At 34.3% G+C, this 20,618-nt stretch overlaps 1 pseudogene; it reads left to right on the forward strand.

Moving 5' to 3' along the window:
• The first annotated feature begins 2,934 nt into the window (after window positions 1-2,934).
• Window positions 2,935-6,550, forward strand: LOC149186082 (wall-associated receptor kinase-like 20 pseudogene; annotated as a pseudogene).
• Window positions 6,551-20,618: the final 14,068 nt, after the last annotated feature.

Raw genomic sequence — 20,618 nt, forward strand, 5'->3', positions numbered from 1 at the left:
TCTAGATATTTATATCTAAAACCTAATCCCATAGAAACATAATTCATCGCTTAGTAGAATCCCCTTCACCATTGGTATATTCTACTTTATTCTCTTGTGCTAGTTGATCAAAAAGGGGTTTTTGCTTAAGGAGTTGGTTGATCACCCAATTAATAGTATTAATCCATTGAGGGAAAGTATTTTTGGAATGGTTTGCCTAATGAAAGGAGTAATGATTATCCATTCCAAACTCTTCTAAGTTGAGATTCAAATTGGAATCTTTAGCTGACTTGGAATAATTATTTGCCTTTTTATGAAAGGGTATAAAAGGTTTATGATTTAATGTCCCTTCAAGTTCCTTTTTATATCTGGCACTTCATTGGAATTTTTTTTTATCAATTTTAATACACCGTCAAGATTATTGGGCTCTTGGCAAATATAGTTGACATCACACATGTCTTCCCATTTGTTTTAAGTTCTTCTCCATTTGGGGTTTCCCCAATGAAACAACATTTCTTTCTTTACCTCATTATCCTCTTTCAATTTTGCTACCAAGGAAATCTTGGTGACTCTTTTAAAAACATGGCTAATAAGGTACGCTAAGCAAAGATACAATGCTCTTCAAACAAGATTTAGCAGGTTGGGAAGGACATCTTGGTGACACTTCTACAAAGATGGCTAATAAGGTATACAAACCATGATTTAGTAGTTTGGGAAGGAAATCCCGGTGACACTTAACAAAGTTGGCTAATAAGGTATGCAAAGCAGAGATATAGTGTTCTACAAAAGCTGGTTGGGAAAATATGGTAGGAAAACATTAATTACCATCTTTAATATTTTCCTCAGTTTTTATGGTCATTCATTCCATTAAAAGAGTTGCGGGGATTTTTTCATCCCAAACTCACTAAACACACGCTTTTTCAAAGACATTCCAACAATGGATAAATCCAATAAATACGCTGTAATACCAAGGTAGCGGCTAACCAGCCTGCTATAGGGTATTAAATGTCCGGGGAAATGCAAGCTGGATAACCCGCTAACACGAGAATTCGAACACTGAACACTAAATAAGAAATGCGAATTCGCATGTTAGCAAGCTATCCAGCCTGCATCTCAGCCTGCATCTCCCGGGGCTGGTTAGCCGCTGCCGTAATACCAAGCGTAGAATTTGTTTTCAAAAATATAAAAAAATTTATGACAAGAAAGTTAGGCAAGCGCCTTTCAAGGTGTTTGGACAAGTCATGCAAAAGACCAACTAAATTTAAAATCCACGCAACGGTCTAATTTATAGCGATTCGCTGAAACATTACTTTTGAATGATTGTTATAATCAACTTCATATTCAAATACGGAGCAACCCTCCTCAGATGCGTAACAAATTGTTTTAATATAATGTTCTAGAAAGTTAGAAAATGAGAACAGTTTAGTTTTGTCAAATTATTAAATTTATAAAATATAAAAATAATATATATAGTACTATAAATTGAGAAATATACCAATCAAATTTTAAAATATTATTTATATATAAAAATTTAAATCACAATTTAATTATATTTTTTCTTATTTCTAAAATATTTTTATTGTATATTATTGTTCTTAAAATATTATTATATTAAGTAGTGTTTTCTATTATTATATGTTTTTTTGGAGTTTTTAATATGAATCTAGTCAAACAATTTGTTGTTGTTTAAAATACATTTTTGCCTATACATACAGATTTAGACACTTGGATTATGGAGCATTCATGTGATTTCAACAAAGCTACATCAGATTAATCATGTTCAACCATGTTAATAGTATAAATTCTATTGAAGTTCTACGGGATGAATAATTAAACCTTAAACGAAAAACGAATTTAAATAGAAAGCTCCAGAACACACTTTTAGAATTTTCTGTGAAATTTTTCGAGACGTGGGAAAATCTATCATAACTCAATTCACAAATCAATAGTGAGGACAACCATTTCTAGGTGCAAACAATGAATGCAAGGTGGCTCATCACCCTTATTCAAGGAAAACCACGCCACCTGGAATAACCCATTGGTGATCTAGGCTTTCATTCCTTCCAATGCCTCTGGGTTTTAGGTTGTTTGGTCCATAAAGGGGCACGCTTTCACTCTTGCCAGATGTCTCTAGGTCTTGGGCCGTTATATTTCCTTACATCCTTTATGTCCCACAAACACGAGCTCTTAGCCAAACAAAAACAATTTTAAACTTTTTGGTAAAATAATACACTGAAACCTGTAAACATATCAAATTTTGAATAATATTTAATCGTAATTTAAATATTTTATATATATAAATTTAATAAATTTTGAATAATATTTAATGATAATTTAAATTTTTTATATGTGATTTTTTGCCTTTTTAAGTTAATTTTATTTAAAATTTAATTGAGATTATAAATTTGAATTATTAAATTTACATAATTCAAATAAAATATAAATGAAATTTATTAATATATTTAAAAATTAAAAATCCTAAATCACTTCTTTATTTTTCCTTTTTGTGAAATCCGAATTTAAAAATTTAAAAGAGAATAAAATAAAATATAAAACATCAGACGACGCTTGGAATTTATCTGCTTACTTTGTAAGTTTCGATGGAGAAGCGGGACCAGTACGAAAATCTGCAAATTCCAACTCTGCACTTAGTGTGCTGGATGACACGTCGGAGTTTGACTGCTACAAACTGAGACTTCAACAAAGTCACGGCAACTCCGATCATGTGCTCGCTCGCTCCAATGCACCAATGCACGGACTTTAATGTGTGCATTTCTATTATATTGCATCTCAGGCGTTTGTAATCGTTAATCTTTTTAGCTAATTTAATCCATCCGCCATTGTTGTCGAAGTTAGATCTGTCTGTATGCAGTATTTGGCAGCTATGAACTGAGTCTTTCTGTGAAATATTTTTTCAAAGTTCTGTGACTTGTTTTGATTTAGTAGGCTCTCACCATGCTGAAAGCAGGTAGTATTGGGAGAAATATTAAACATTGTCTTTTTCTGTTGTATTTTTCCTGGACGAGTTTTAGCATCATCCCGAGTGTTGCAGGTATTATACCTAGCTGTCCCAATTGTGGCAATACTTCTGTTCCATACCCTTTTAGCACCCAAGATGGTTGTGGTCTCCCTGATTATAGAATCTACTGTAATGCAGCCAAGGAGCTGGAATTCAAATCGGTCAATGGCAGCGTTTATAAAATCGTTAGTATCAATACAGCCACCATGAGGCTGGTTATTCAACCTGCACCTCTGATTAAAGATTTTTGTCAGACTGAAGATATGAATAAGCAAGGATTGCAATTGAATCATAGCCTGCCTTTCAATATTACAAGTACCAACACACTTATAGTTATGAATTGCGCTCCTATACTACTGGCATCCTCATTGAATTGCACCTCAACCAGTCCCTGTCATACATATATTAGTCATATGGGTGCAGCCAAGGCCTGCAGAAATGCTAGCATCTGCTGCAGTCTTACAGCTGGTAGTTCTATCACTTCCTACCAAATACGGGCACACGCCAGTGGGTGCAGGGCATACACGAGTGTCCTCAATTTCAACCCGGCGTTACCTGCGAGTCAGTGGAACTATGGAGTGGAGATACAGTGGGTTGCACCGTCAGAGCCTTCATGTAAAAGTCAGGCAGATTGTGACCAGAACTCTGCTTGCTCCCCTGATCCAATGGATTCCGGCGGATCTAGGTGTCTGTGTATTGGAGACTGTATTTGGGATCCTGTACACGGAAACTGCACAAAAAGTAAGTGGATCAAACTGGCCCTAAGTGTATTTTAATAAATATGCAATGTCTTTTTTCCAATTGAGTTAATTTGGCAAAACGTTCGCTCTTCAGATGCATCTGTGTGTGTTGATCCAAACGGTTGTGGAAATAGTAATCGAGGGGCTCTGATTGGAGGTCAGTATTGATATCTCAGATACTCATCTGCAATCCTGGAATACAGTAGTTTCTCTGTACTATTATTATATGCAGTCGTCCATATCTGCAAGCTTTTTCCCAAATTTACTTTGATTGTGACTTTGCTTCTAACCGTTGGCTTTGCTGTTCGCCAGTCAAGAAGGTCAATCGAACTTGTCTGTTAACCATTCAGAATACTCGATCTAGTTAAAGTTGGTCCATTTTTTCCATGATCTGTGCATTGTGAATTATTCAAAGTTCTGTCCACTTCTTATAATAAAGTGTTATGTACATAGTAAATTGTTCAAATTTCTAACAATTATTATAATATAATGAACAATTTCTAACCAATTCTTATAATAGAATTTTATAATATTTTCGGAAGGAGGCCAGAAGTTCGAAAGGAAAATGTGTATGTGACGTTCTGCAAGCCACATGTGTTTAAATTTGTGTGTCTAAATTTAAGATTTTATCGGTGTAATTTTAATCGGCGTTTATTTATCTTAATTAAAAAATTAGAAATATTATAATTATATCCTTTCCCGAGATCCCAGATAAACCTTTAACAAGTCAAAGGTAAAGTTTATTTATAATAATTTTTGAATTATTTATAATAATTTTAGATTTTTTTTTTTTTAAAACCATTTTTTAGATTAAATTATATGTTTTTATTCTTTAAAATGAATATTGAATGAGTAAATTGATTTAAAAACAGACTTAATGATAACACACTGTTCTCCTGAAGCAGCGAACATTTTGACTCCTCTCTAGCATTCAACGATCATATATATAAAAGTAGAGTAGTTTAGTAGTTTAAACCAATTCTTAAATTATAGGATTTAAAATTTAAATAAGAGAATCAATAAATACATAAAATAATATATATATATATAGAATTAGGTTCAGTTTAGGTTTGTGTCACAACTATCCGCTTATCCCTTGATTAATATTGAATGGAATAATTATTTGTTTATTGGTGGACTAGAATTGTGTGAAGCTTGATCGAGCTTATATATTCTTTACGATAGTTTCCCAAAAGTAATTTCATTCTCAATCTCTCTCTATAAAATTTAAGCCTATAACTTAATGAGAACTAAACTCCACCCATCAACAACTCATAAAATCATAGAGACTTAGTATACCCGACTTGCAGGTGGTTGGTTATGCTCTTGGTGTTATAGTGGCAGTGTTGAGGTTTGATCCTGGGTCTTCCTTAGATTAAGCCAGACAGTTACCGATTCACCATATTGTTAAAAAAAATCAACTCATAAAAATAACCAACTTATTTTAATAATTGGCCAAAATTTCACTATTCTTACTATAATAGTAACATTCACTTAAGTTCAAATTTTTTTAGAATTCACAATTTAAACTTATGAATGTAACCCATTCCACAAATTTGATGAAAAATAATCATTTAAACTTGTGAAATTAAATTTGTTTTTTTTTTAATGCAGAACTCTTACCTACTCAGCTTGTTCTGTGAAAGTCCTAAGTACAGCGAAATTTCGTTGTCAATGTCATGCAGGTCTTGTTGCAGGAATGTGTGTAGCCATTGCAGTAGCGGTAATTGCGATAATCCTATACAGAAGAAAAAGAGTCCAGCTGAAGACTCAAGGTCGACTGATGAAGATGAGATCCGAAATACTATCAACAAACAGCGGAGGAATGTCCGCCGAACTCTTCACCAGCAAAGAGATCAAAAGGGCGACCAACGGATTTTCCAAGGACCGAGTGCTCGGCATGGGGGGTTTCGGAGAAGTTTACAAAGGAATACTCAAAGACGGCACCCTTGTCGCAGTTAAAACTGCGAAAGTGGGCAATATCAAAGGAATCGAGCAGGTTCTGAACGAGGTTCGGATTTTATCTCAGGTGAACCACATAAATTTGGTTCGATTGTTGGGCTGCTGTGTTGATGCAGAGGAACCCCTCCTGATCTATGAGTACATTCCCAACGGGACCTTATTTGAACATCTCCACATGACCTCCGGAGGAAGGTTTCTCGACTGGAGAACTCGGTTGAATATTGCTCTTCAAACTGCAGAAGCACTGGCTTATCTCCATTCCGCTGCCTACCCTCCAATATATCACAGAGATGTCAAGTCTACAAACATCTTGCTTGACAATAAAATGAATGCCAAGGTTTCAGATTTCGGGCTATCCCGTCTAGCAGAGTCAGACCTGTCACATATCTCCACATGCGCTCAAGGGACAGTGGGGTATTTGGATCCCGAGTATTACAGAAATTACCAGCTCACTGATAAAAGCGATGTGTATAGCTTCGGTGTAGTTTTGCTGGAACTGCTGACATCGCAGAAGGTCATTGATCTGTGCAGGGAATGTGATGATGTGAATCTGGCAGTGTATGTGGTTAATATGTCGGAAGAGGGAAGGATGATGGATGTTGTGGATCCCCGGTTGAAGGAGAACGCTTCGCAAGCTGTTGTGGAAGGCATGAAGGCAGTGGCGCTTTTAGCAATGAGTTGTTTGCAGGAGAGGAGGCAAGAGAGGCCCACCATGAAAGAAGTTACAGAGGACTTGCGTTATATCATGAGCATCGAGACTTCGGGCATTGTAGGTGAAGATCATAGGTTGTCTACCACATCAACTATGAGAAGTGAAGAATGTGGGGCACTCCTCGGCTTTCAATCATAGGATTACACGTAGTTTCACTTTCATTAGCAGTATTCTTGTTTTTGTTTTGTGGGTTCCCCTAGTGTAGTCAATAGGGATATTTATTTTTTGTAATTTTAAATTTTAATGGCATAATTTTAAGTCTTTTTCTCTGTGTTAAATTTATTTAGATGTATATTTTAAATGTAGTTAAAATTCAAGTTATTTTCAAAATTCGTAAAAAAAACCACTTAATTTTAAATTTTAATGGCATAATTTTAAGTCTTTTTCTCTGTGTTAAATTTATTTAGATGTATATTTTAAATGTAGTTAAAATTCAAGTTATTTTCAAAATTCGTAAAAAAAACCACTTAATAATTAAAATTTTCCTTTCAATTATAATTTGATTAGAAATGTGTAATTATGAAAAGGTTTTTTTTGGTGGGTAATTATGAAAAAGATTATTTTGATCACGGTTTTTTTATTATGGTTTTGTTTAATGAAATTTATATTATGAATTTTTTTATTGATTCGAAATTTCATAATTAATAATAAAGTTAAGTTTTTTGAATTTAGGTTTCTCTGATTTATATTTGAATTATTGGAATTTTTTTTGGCAATAATCATATAGGAGATGCTTTTGTTTCCAACTATGAAGTGTGGTTCATCTTGTCCTACCGATAAACTACACTATGATTCCAAACATGTGGTTGAACCACATCTATTTGATTATTGCAGAAAGTTTTCCCAAAAATTAAGCTTTATTAAATTTTAAAATATTTTTTATAATAAAAATTAAAATAAATTTTCAACACATTTTATTTAATAAAAATATAAACCAAAAAATAAATAACTTTTATCTTCAATCACCAAAATCAAGAAAATGAAATAATTTAATAATTTTGTTTATAGTTAAATTAAATGGGTTTTGGAATTTTATAAAGGTAGCTATGTTGTTTCTATTTTTTATATATATAAAAATATGGGTCATATGAACATAAGTTATGGTTTTTTGGGAATGTGGTATTAGTAAGCCATGGAATTATAACAAAGTCTATTTACCAGAAAGTAATATTCCATAGTAAAGTTGAGGTGAATCTTCATAGTTAAGAATTTTGTTATAATTTTTTTAAATGTATATATGTTTAAATCATATATTAATTATGTTTATAATCTTTTGGAGAACCAATGACTTCTAAAAGGCAGGAAGTATTAGTAAACTTCCAAATTCTTACCATTACCTTGAGTGGATGGATTACTATAACAACTCCCTTCAAAAGCAACATGGGAATCAAACTTGGGCCAAGGCTCTAATAATACCATGTTGAGACTGACATGTCGGCATGAGTAAACTTCCAAACCCTTACTATTACCTTGAGTGAACGTCCCAAGGTGGTGTGAGTGAGTTTCCCAAGGTGGTGGTTACTCCACCTAATTGGTTCTCAGTGAGGTGAGTGTGATAATTACTCCAATATCAAATACAAGTATTTCATAAATGCCACAAATAGGCTAGGTACAACAAGTCTCCAAAAGATTATTTGACTTAAATGTTTTTATAATAAATAATAATTTATTTTAAAGTTATAATTTAATTATTTTTTGTGACTTTTTTAATTTCTTGACAATGTGTAAGATGTATAACGATATAAATATTTTGATGTTATTAACCATTGAATTTATATGACTAGCTTCATACACGTGCTTAGAAAATACAAAAATGTGTTTGCATGGAGCTATAGTGACCTAAGAACATATGATAATTCCATAATTCAGCATACAATTCCCATGTTGCCTAAGAGACTACCGATTTCCTAGTGTTGAACCCTCCTAGACCAAATGATCATCTATTCCATTGTGTCTTTAGGTGGACAAAGGAATCAAGAAGTCACTATTGGTTCTACAATCACATAATAGGAAAAGAAACACACACACATATACATATTTTCGGATATTAGAGTTTCAAAAGTTTCCTCTCAAATATATAGAAGAGATTAATAAAGAGACCTTCATTGTAGTGGTTTCCTCTCAAATATATAGAAGAGATTGTTGACGAAAGTGTATCATTGTTATGGGCCATTTTAAAATAATTCAAAATTTTCAATATTAAAAAAAAATCATGGTCCTCAAAACCAAAGAAATAATTGTTTAGTTTAAGTACTATATAAATGAATTTTGTTAGCCGCATTCCTAAGGAAAGGATCATTGAATTCATTGAGTGTAAATATGTTCCACTTACCTTTGAAGTGACAAATTATTTGTTGATAGTGTAAAACATTAGGTGAATACCATACTAGAGAGTTTATACAAAAGCTCCATGCATCTGCTTGTCCATTAGATGATGTAGAATTATAAAAGTTTCTATTGCTGGCAATATAAGAACCATCCTTTGAATAGTTGTCACATCTTATATTGTAGGTGACAAGAAGATCTCATTTCTCATTGCTAAGAAAAGTGTGCATGTGGCACCAAGGCTTGTTTGATATGTATAGACAAACTATGAGACTTTCATCATCTCAATATTTCAATTATTATTTTGATTTTGTATTACCAACCAACACAAACACATTAAATAACCTAAATCTAATAAAACAATTATTATTTCAAACCAAAATACAACTTTTTCATTTCAACAACTTTGATTTAACAATCCTATTGACCTCTCTTTAAACCTTTTAGGCAATTACTAATTTAAATACTATATAAATGTTTTTTATTAAAAGCATTCCCTCAAAAAAAATATCATAAATTCAATGAAGATAAGAAAAGATCGACAAATTCAATGAAGAGAATCAAAGACACATAACACAATAAATATCCGGGGAAAGCCAAGGCTCAAAACCCCACTATATGTTTTGTATTAATCCAGAAAATCAAGATGAAACTACAATGCTTGTTCTCTCTATAACAATCCCAGCACTTACCAAAATCAATCTCCTAGCTCATAAACAAGCTCAAGCCAAATCCAGGCCTCTTCTCTACTCTCCAAACTCCCTATTTCCTTGCACACTTGGTCAAAGAATTCAAATGAATACAATATGCTCTCCTCAACCTTGACCTTAACCTGTACAAGTATTTCCTATCCTCCGCTTGATGACTTCCTTTGGCCAATACTTAGCCAAATTTCCAAGCCACCAAGCTTCTAATTCTTTGCACAATTCTTTAGAGAATTAGCTCGTATTTAAAGGGAAATTCCTCATCCAAAACTGTGCAATCCCTTCAAGGATCAGTTCCTAATTGCATGCACTATTTGGACGACTCAGAAAATTATACAACAAATATTACACTATCCATGCACTCTAGTCTCAACTGGATCTCTCTTAGAATCGATATGGATGAGTTCCTGATGAGGAAATCTTTACTTAACTGGAGTAGCACTAGTTAATGCATTAGTGCACCAACTGATTGTTAACTCACTATTGGTTCCTTAAACAGTTTGGAACTAATTTAACTGGACTTGACTCAGTAAATTGAGTTAACTAATTACAACTCATACTTAACTCATCCTGGACCCCTATAATATAGAGAGAACATATACATGACTTCAGAAAAGCTTCCAACTCGAAATTCCTAAGTTAACTAAGTCAACTCACTCTAGTTAACTATTACAAGTTGTTATGAGAATAAAATTCGATTTTAATTCTTAGTTTAATTCAAGGACAAATTAAACTGAAATTTTGGATTCTAATTTTATCATTTCTTGTTGCTATTTTCAAGACTCCCTCTCAACAAGAAAGGAATTCAAATCGATCTCAATCTTGAACCTTTGGAATGTTCCGCATGCAACACTTCTCTCTAGTGTTGTTGCTCCACCAACTCTAGAAACAAAAAACATTCAACCTGAATCAAAATGATGCCTCTGTCATCAAAGTCTCTAACTGCTATTGCCTTTGTCGACTGAAAACTCTACGCTTCTATTGACTCTTCCTTTCTGCACTATTGTCAACCCTTCTTTGCGCTTCTTCAGTGTCTGACTGCTCTAACCTCTGTCACTTTAATCTATGACTGCACCAATCCCACTGATTCCTCCCTCTACTATGTACTTTAGGCTCCCTTAGCAAGGTACGATCCATGAGATAAAACCACTCAATGGACCCTGCTCAATTTCAGCCTTCTTAGGACTATCACTTTAAGTCGCCCCACCTCACACCTGGAGGTATGGCTGCATGTGATCCCTCTGCCCACTTGGCTCAACATTTCCCCCTACTGGAGGTCTCTGCATGACTGAATGCCTCCACTCGGTGTCCTCTCAACTTCTCTAGTTGTGGGTGCTCCACAGCTTCTTGAAGTTGCTTCTAAGACTGCTTCTTCCGGGGCTACATGTTGAGAGGTAATTTACTTGCTCTCTCAACCACTAAGTCTCTAACCTTTTCCTTTCTCTTCAAGGCTTTGCATGCATCTTAAACCTCAAGAGCATGCAGGTTCTTGGCTAGCACACCAATCTATTTCATCTGTCCCGCCGTCACGAAATTTTCTAGAAAAAGAGTTGATTTTATATCAGTGATATCTCTCTCATCCGAACTCCGATTCGACCGATTTTTTGTTTTCTAAATTTGGGTATTTTTTTGCAAAGAATCCAAATCTGCTATTTGTTTATGAAAATTGTGGACAAAAATTTTCAGATCTGCTTTGCAAACTCATGGCCCAAAACTCAAAATTTCGAAATCTCCTTTAGTATACTATTCTTAGCTCCAATACCATGTAGAAAATCCTCTAAATTCACAAGCTAATGCAATTTGCGAAAGCAAGAGACAATAATCTACTTCTACTCTTTACAACAGAAGCCCATAAACATCGAGAAATTAATAATCAATAGAGGAAGAGAATCAAAGGCACATAACACAATAAATATCTGAGGAAAGCCACAGCTCAAAACCACACTATCTGTTTTGTATTAATCTGGAAAATGAAGATGAAATTACAATGCTTGTTCTCTCTAGAACAATCCCAGGACTCAGCAAAATCAATCTCTCAGCTCATAAACAAGCTCAAGCCAAATCCAGGCCTCTCTTCTGCTCTCCAAGCTCCCTATTTCCTTGCACCCTTGGTCAAAGAATTCAGATGAATACAATATGCTTTGCTCAACCTTGAGCTTAACCTACACAATTATTTCCTATCCTCCGCTTAATGACTTTCTTTGGCCAATACTTAGCCAAATTTCCAAGCCAACAAGCTTCTAATTATTTTCACAATTCCTAAGAGAATTAGCCTATATTTAAAAGGAAATTCCTCATCCAAAATTGTGCAATCCCTTCAAGGATCAGTTCCTAATTGCATGCACTATCTGTACAACTTAGAAAATTATACAACAAATAGTATGTTGTCCCTGCACTCTAGTCTTAACTGGGTCTCTCTCATAATCAACATGCATGAGTTTCTGATGAGGGAATCTTCAATTAACTGGAGTAGCACTAGTTAATGCATTAGTGCACCAACCGATTGTTAACTCACTATTAGTTCCTCAAACAGTTTGGAACTAATTTAACTAGACTTAACTCAGTAAACTAAGTTAACTAATTACCACTCATACATAACTCGTTCTGGACCCCTATAATATAGGGAGGACATATACATGACTTCAGAAAGGTTTCCAACTCAAAATTCCTAAGTTAACTAAGTCAACTCACTCTAGTTAACTATTACAAGTTGTTATGAGAATAAATTCGATTTTAATTCTTAGTTTAATTCAAGGACAAATTAAACTGGAATTTATGGATTCTATTTTTATCATTTCTTGTTTCAATTTTCAACAGAATTCTGGCCTCCGTTTCCTAGGAGGTGAGATAGATATCTTTTGAAAGAAGGAAATGGTCAAGCCTGGAAGAAATTTTCTTGTCTCCCCCTTGTTTTTTATTCCAAGTGAAGATTCCATTGTTCGTAGGGATGTCAATTAGACTAAGGCCCTCGATGGTGGACTGGAAGGCTTCAGAGTCCTTATCAAGTTTTCTTATGCCTCCCTTCTTTTCCCCGAGGTTTATCACCATGTTGAAGTCACCCGCAACAATTTTGAAAGGCAGGTGGATGGAATCAAGGAGTTTACTTATGCTCTGCAACATCTTGATTCTTTCCACTGCTTTATGTGGAGCATAGATATTGGTGACACAAATGTTGTTGTTGGTGCCAATGATTTTCAAAACAATTGTGATGGAATGTTTTGTGGCAACTAAGGAGGTAAGATCATACTGAGAGATTTTCCACATGGTCATGATTCCCCCTATTGATCCTGTGGTCGAGTTCGTTGTATACTGTATTTCTTGAAACAATTTTTTTGAAGGAGGGTGAGGTTAGCCATGTCAAGTTTGGTTTCTTGAATTAATAGGATATCCGGTTTATCAGTTATGAGTTTGTTTTTCAAGACTCTCTTCTTTCCAGGACCATTGAGTCCTCTAATATTCCAAGAGATGCAATTCATTGGTAAAGAGTGGGAGTTAGGGCTAGGGCCTTTACCTTTCCTTCGTTAATGAGTTTGGCGCCGAGTTCCTGAAGAAGATGACTGGTTGTTTTCCTTCCTCTTTTCTAGCTTGGGCCTTTTGGGTTGTATTTTCCTACTGCCATATTTGCCAAAATGCCATTGACTGCGCTATTTCCAGGTGGTGTTTGACTTGAGCTTTGTTTTAATTCCTCTTGAAGGAGGTAGGCTCCTTCGATTTTTTGGATTTGGTCTTCTGGAATCACAACCATGCCATTTTTATTCCATTCCTTTGTGACTGATAAGAGGTCAAATCCTTCTAATGCCTCTTCTATTGCGTTTTCCTCCGAGGTAGAGTCCACCAGTACTTGTTCCATTTCTATGTCTTCCTTTAAATTCTCGTCTTCCGTGTTGTTGTGTTCCAAGTAATGATCCTCTTGCCTCTGGTTTGATGTGTTTTGTTTATCCTCTTTGGCCTCATCGTCATTTGAGTTGTTTGAGAGTGGTTGTTCTTGCAATTTATTCAAAGCTTCAAATTTATTAAGGCTGGCTTCCTCGTGCTGCTCTTTCTTTATGTTATTTTTCCTGTTGTTTTTGTTCCTTTTGCTTACTCTGGTGAAACCCTGTGAGTTCTTTTTCTTCCTAACCTGCTCACTGCTTTGAGGCATTTTATTTTGCGGACAGTCCCTAAATAGGTGTCCATGAATATGGCATTTTCTACATCGAAATGAGATGTGTTCATAGTCAATTCTCTAGAGTCAAACCTCTTCCCTGAATATTAGTTTTATAACCCATGGAAAGGCTTTTGAGATGTTGATGTAAACACATATTTTGGCATATGAAACATAATGTTTGCTTTGTGTGCCCTCAAACATTTTTATATATTCACCTAGTTGGTCTCCAATGCCTTTGAGGACTGATGGAGCCCAATAATCAGTTGGCAGGGAGTAGAGGTGAACCCATACCGGGACCCTAGTGAAGTCCTCTTTCTTAGGAGTGAAGTTTTCTTTCTAGAATCTCATATACAGTCCTACAGAGTTGAAGAAGTAGGGTCCTCCCTCAAATATCCTATCTCTGTCTTCTAAGAGATCGAAGATGACTGTAAAGAACCCCTTTGAACCTAGTTGTAGTTTGATTTCTCCCTTTGGTTTCCATTTGGATTGAATCCACCAATTTAGTGCTTTCTTTGTGGGCCAGATGCCCATGAATTTACATATTACTGCATGTTCCAACTTCAATATTTTTTTGGCTTTTGGGTTGCAGTTGCTTCTTAGTTTTGTTCTTGACTTTTGTAGTTGTTCCTTTGTGGTTTATGCCTCCAACGTTGCTGAAGCATTTGTAGAGGTGGTACCTGTGGTTGTTTGAGCCTCTACATTTTTCCCTTTCTCCTTCTGTTTAGCCCTTGATTCAAGGCTCGTTCTGGAGGAGTGAAAAGCAATGCATGAAGCTAGCTTGGTGAAAAAATAAGACTCTTGATCCTGCGGTCAACCAGTAACCATGTCGCGAAAGGAAGGGGCCTCAGGGCCATCATCCGGCTCCTCCATGGAAGTAAGAGAGGCAAGGGATATGCCCAAGCAACCGAGCACCTTGACACTCCGAGGGGAGCCACCGAGAGAGCACAGAGGAGGCAAGACCTAAAGCTCCTATGTGTCAAATGGCTATCCGAGACCTTGTGGCATCACTCTCGTTCTGCAAAAATAAATAAATCATTAACTATATCATGAATGCAAGATTGTTACAATTGAACAAATTGATTATTGCATACCATTGACCTAAATTTCCACTACCACTAAAAACAAAAAAAATGGAAAAGCCTTAAAAAACAAATATCTTAGGATGACAAACATGAAGAGAAATAAGACAACTCTCAAAATGGTTAAATAATCAACATTTAAAAAAATTTGTGTATACTTAGGACATAAAAAAAATTAAACTGTAAAAATGTGACTTAAAAAATGGTTGATGTTGATGTTGCATCAACACCTTTTAAAATTAGCATGAATATCATTAACATTTAAAAAAAAGTTCAAACTTGATACATAAAGAAAATTTAAAGTGTGAAAAATACGCTTAAAAAAAGGTGTATTTTGAATTAGCACTTTTCAAAATCAGGTGATTTGTTTCTACCTCAAAAAATCGGGTACTCGTTACAGTTCCCATTTGATAGTTTACATTGTTTTCTAGACATGCTAACTAGTTGAGTTCATGCACAAGGGAACCCCAATCTAATTCAAAATGTTTTTTTTCTCTTGGATAGGAAATTTATTGTATTCATGTTTAGCAATAATATCATATCATAGTTCCATTAATAATTCAAATTCTCTCTCTGGTTACTTAGTCAATTATTTTAGTGGTTTTATTCTCTCTTCTCTCTTGTTTTGCAATAAATACTCTAATATTTCTGAAACTTAGATATTGTGATTGTGCTTAAAATCCAATAGAAAAAGTATGGCATGACATTAAATGAAGCTACTGAGTCTACTAGACTATTATGTACATTATGATTGAATATTTCAAAGGTTAGGAAAAAAGGAGGAGTTTTAGATTTTAAATTTGCTCCTATACCTATTGCATTAATGGTAGATTTGTCAACAACGTTATTCTCCTACTTCTTTTTTCTAGTTTTGGTTGTTGTGTCAAGGGAAGCATTTGGTGTTTTTCGAAAAGACAAAAGCCTAAAATTATTCATGATTAATTCCCTTTGTTGTAGAAGATTACGAATGTCATAAAGAGAAACGTTAGCTTTGGTTTTCTTCATGTCCTCCATGACATAGTATTCTATGCACTGTGTGCTCATGTTTGTTGAGGTTTTATTCGCTTGAGATGAGCTAGGAGGTGTTTTAAATTGATATGAACCCTATTTCTATGTTGTGGTAGGGGGGAGTAGCTTTCGTAAAAGCAGAGCTCAAGTTTGATGGAAAAGAAATCTTAAACACATGTCCCTCACTCCTTAGGTTACATGATTTTGGGGTGGTCTATGTAGATTGAGATTCGCCCACAGTATCTTCCCCAACAGTCTAAATATTTGTATCTAAAACCTAATCCCATAGAAACATAATTGATCGCTTAGTAGAATCCCCTTCACCATTGGTATATTCTACTTTATTCTCTTGTGCTAGTTGTTCAAAAAGGGATTTTTGCCTAAGGAGTTGGTTGATCACCCAATTAACAGTATTAATCCATTGAGGGAAAGTGTTCTTGGAATGGTTTGCCTAATGAAAGGAGTAATGATTATCCATTCCAAATTCTTCCAAGTTGAGATTCAAATTGGAATCTTTAGCTGACTTGGAATAATTATTTGCCTTTTTATGAAAGGGTATGAGAGGGTATAAAAAGTTTATGATTTAATGTCCCTTCAAGTTCCTTTTTAGATCTAGCACTTCAATGGAATTTTTTTTACCAATTTTAAAACACCGTCAAGATTATTGGGCTCTTGGCAAATATAGTTGACATCAAACATGTCTTCCCATTTGTTTTAAGTTCTTCTCCATTTGGGTTTTCCCCAATGAAATGACATTTCTTTCTCTACCTCATTATCCTCTTTCAATTTTGCTACCAAGGAAATCTTGGTGACTTTTTTACAAACATGGCTAATAAGGTACGCTAAGCAAAGATACAATGCTCTACAAACAATGATTTAGCAGGTTGGGAAGGAAATCTTGGTGACACTTTTACAAAGATGGCTAATAAGGTATACAAACAATGATTTAGTAGTTTGGGAAGGAAATCTCGGTGACACTTTACAAAGTTGGCTAATAAGGTATGCAAAGCAGAGATATAGTGTTCTACAAACGCTGGTTGGGAAAATATGGTAGGAAAACATTAATTACAATCTTTAATATTTTCCTCAGTTTTTATGGTCATTCATTCCATTAAAAGAGTCGCGGGGATTTTTTCATCCCAAACTCACTAAACACAAGCTTTTTCAAAGACATTCCAACAATGGATAAATCCAATAAATAAGCTGTAATACCAAGCGCAGAATTTGTTTTCAAAAATATAAAAAAATTTATGACAAGAAATTTAGGCAAGCGCCTTTCAAGGTGTTTGGACAAGTCATGCAAAAGACCAACTAAATTTAAAATCCGCGCAACGGTCGAATTTATAGCGATTCGCTGAAAGATTACTTTTGAATGATTGTTTTTTTAATATGGGCGGGGCTAGTTCCCTACAGAAGCATCATGGGCCCTCTTTTTTTTATACATATATTACAAATACGTGTCTCTTTTTTTTATACATATACTTTTGAATGATTGTTATAATCAAATTCATATTCAAATACGGAGCAACCCTCTTCAGATGCGTAACAAATTGTTTTAATATAATGTTATACAAAGTTAGAAAATAAAAACAGTTTAGTTTTGTCAAATTACTAAATTTATAAAATATAAAAATAATATATATAGTATTATAAATTGAGAAATATACCAATCAAATTTTAAAATATTATTTATATACAAAAATTTAAATCACAATTTAATTATATTTTTTCTTATTTCTAAAATATTCTTATTGTATATTATTATTCTTAAAATATTATTATATTAAGTAGTGTTTTAGACACTTGGATTATGGAGTGTTCATGTGATTCCAACAAAGCTACATTAGATTAATCATGTTCAACCATGTTAATAGTATAAATTCTGTTGAAGTTCTACGGGATGAATAATTAAACCATAAACGGAAAACAAATTTAAATAGAAAGCTCCAGAACACACTTTTAGAATTTTCTGTGAAATTTTTCGAGACGTGGGAAAATCTATCATAACTCAATTCACAAATCAATAGTGAGGACAACCATTTCTAGCTGCAAACAACGAATGCAGGGTGGCTCATCACCCTTATTCAAGGAAAACCACGCCACCTGGAATAACCCATTTGTGATCTAAGCTTTCCTTCCTTCCACATGCCTTTGGGTCTTGGGTTGTTTGGTCCATAAAGGAGCATGCTTTCACTCTTGCCAGACGTCTCTGGGTCTTGGGCCATTATATTTCCTTACATCCCTTACCTCCCACGAACACGAGCTCTTAGCCAAACAAAAACAATTTTAAGTTTTTTGGTAAAATAATACATTGAAACCTATAAACATATCAAATTTTGAATAATATTTAAGAAACATATCAAATTTTGAATAATATTTAAGCGTAATTTAAATATTTTATATGTCTAGATTTAATAAATTTTGAATAATATTTAATGATAATTTAAATTTTTTATATGTGATTTTTTGCCCTTTTTAAGTTAACTTTATTTAAAATTTAATTGAGATCATAAATTTGAATTATTAAATTTACATAATTCAAATAAAATATAAATGAAATTTATTAATATATTTAAAAATTAAAAATCCTAAATCCCTTCTTTATTTTTCCTTTTTGTGAAATCCAAATTTAAAAATTTAAAAGAGAATAAAATAAAATATAAAACATCAGACGACGCTTGGAATTTATCTGCTTACTTTGTAAGTTTCGATGGAGAAGCGGGACCAGTACGAAAATCTGCAAATTCCAACTCTGCACTTAGTGTGCTGGATGACACGTCGGAGTTTGACTGCTACAAACTGAGACTTCAACAAAGTCACGGCAACTCGGATCATGTGCTTGATGGATTTAACCTTAGAGGGTTTTCCTAATTACCTTAAACCCCAACCAAGATCTACTCCTTTGTAAGAAATTGAAATTAATGCACAGCGGAACTTACTTTCCATCCTCAAAGGCTCCTGGTCTTGACTTGAGTTATTGGCTCTTGAATCCTTCCAAGAGCTTGCAATCCTTCCAGTCTTCAATGGAGCAGACAATCTTTATGAGTGATTGCAAGCCTTGGAGACTCAGCCCTTTTATAGCAGTGCAAAACCCCAATCCTAGGGCAGCCTAAAATTTAGCTGAAACAAGTCTGTCTGAAATTTCAGATTGATTGAAATTAATCAATCAATCAATCAGAATAGATTCTGATTTCCTTATTCAGCTCAAATTTATTACTGCTATTATTTTTAATCAATTATAATCGGTCCATTAACAATTGTAATTGATTAACATTATTCTATATGTATTTGTATCCAAATCCTTATTTTAAATACGTTTAATGCCATGACTTAATTAATCACATTATTTGGCATATAATTGTAATCTTGCTGACAGTATTTGACATCATAATCATAATGCACGCATGTCCAACTCAATTATTGTAATTAGACGTCTCTAAATCCAACAATCTCCCACATGGACAAGTGCAACCTTTTGATTATATATCCTTAACTTTATTGCATGCAACTTTTCTGTCTTTACTTATCGTATTTCTTAAACAATTCTGTCCATCAATTATGCTAACAAAGGACTTAAGCGGCATTTGTCACATTTATTCGCAACTAAACTGACATAAATCACGCTGCCAACATAACTGAATGACATGAATCTGATTTGGACATATAGTTTAGAAATTACACGCAAGTGTGATTAGACGTGCCTATTTCTAATTGAGTCACCTTTACTTTACTGTATGAGGCCAAAAACTTAAACTTTAAAGAAAGAAATAATGAAACTGAAACTGAATGCAACTTGTATATATCGTCAAAATTGTTTACAATTGCATTACATAGAACATCAAAAAACAGAACTTAAAACATATTCAGACTCCCACATTTTTCTAATTATCCTAAACAGATATTACACCCATACAAGCAACATGTTGGTGAAACTTCTTGGGTGGTAATCCTTTAGTAAGAGGATCCGCAATCATGGAGTCTGTACCTATGTGTTTTATACATAATTCATTATTTTGCACTCTCTCTTTTACAACCAAAAACTTAATGTCAATGTACTTCGACTTTGACGAACTTCGGTTGTTGGATGCGTATAACACTGCTGAATTGTTGTCACATAATAATTTGAGTGGTTTCTGAATAGAATCCACAATTTTCAGACTTGTGACGAAGTTCTTCAGCCATACGCCATGATTAGATGCTTCAAAACATGCAACAAATTCAGCTGCCATAGTGGAGGAGGCTACCAATGACTGTTTAGCGCTCTTCCATGACACAGCACCACCTGCCATCATGAAGATGTATCCTGATGTTGATTTCATGCTGTCGACACATCCTCCAAAATCAGAATCGGTGTATCCAATGACCTCGAGCTGTTCCAATCTCCGATACGTGAGCATATAGTCCCTTGTTCTCTTTAGGTATCTCAACACTCGCTTGGCTGCCTTCCAGTGTTCCATACCTGGGTTACTCAAATATCTCCCTAGCATTCCGGTAATGAACGCAATATCTGGACGCGTGCATACTTGTGCATACATGATGCTACCCACGGCTGAGGCATAGGGAATATCTTTCATGAGGTTTTTATCTAAGTCAGTTTGGGGACATTGTTTCAGACTAAACTTATCTCCTTTTGATATAGGGGTATCTCCTGGTTTGCTGTTTTGCATGCCAAATCTTGTTAGAATCTTATCGATATAGTTCCTCTGGGATAACCTCAGAATACCTTGAGATCTATCTCTAAGTATTTCAATCCCTAGAACAAATGATGCATCACCAAGATCTTTCATTTCAAAGTTCTTAAATAAAAAATTCTTAGTTTGATGCAACATGTCCTTATCGTTACTGGCAAGCAATATGTCATCTACATATAAAACCAAGAAAATAAATTTACTCCCACAGAACTTAAGGTATATACATTCATCTACTATGTTAGACTCAAAACC

This window comes from Pinus tabuliformis, chromosome 3_1 (assembly GCF_031772625.1).
Source record: "Pinus tabuliformis cultivar Carrire ecotype Pingquan chromosome 3_1, CPIR1, whole genome shotgun sequence".
Classification (NCBI taxonomy): Eukaryota; Viridiplantae; Streptophyta; class Pinopsida; order Pinales; family Pinaceae; genus Pinus; species Pinus tabuliformis.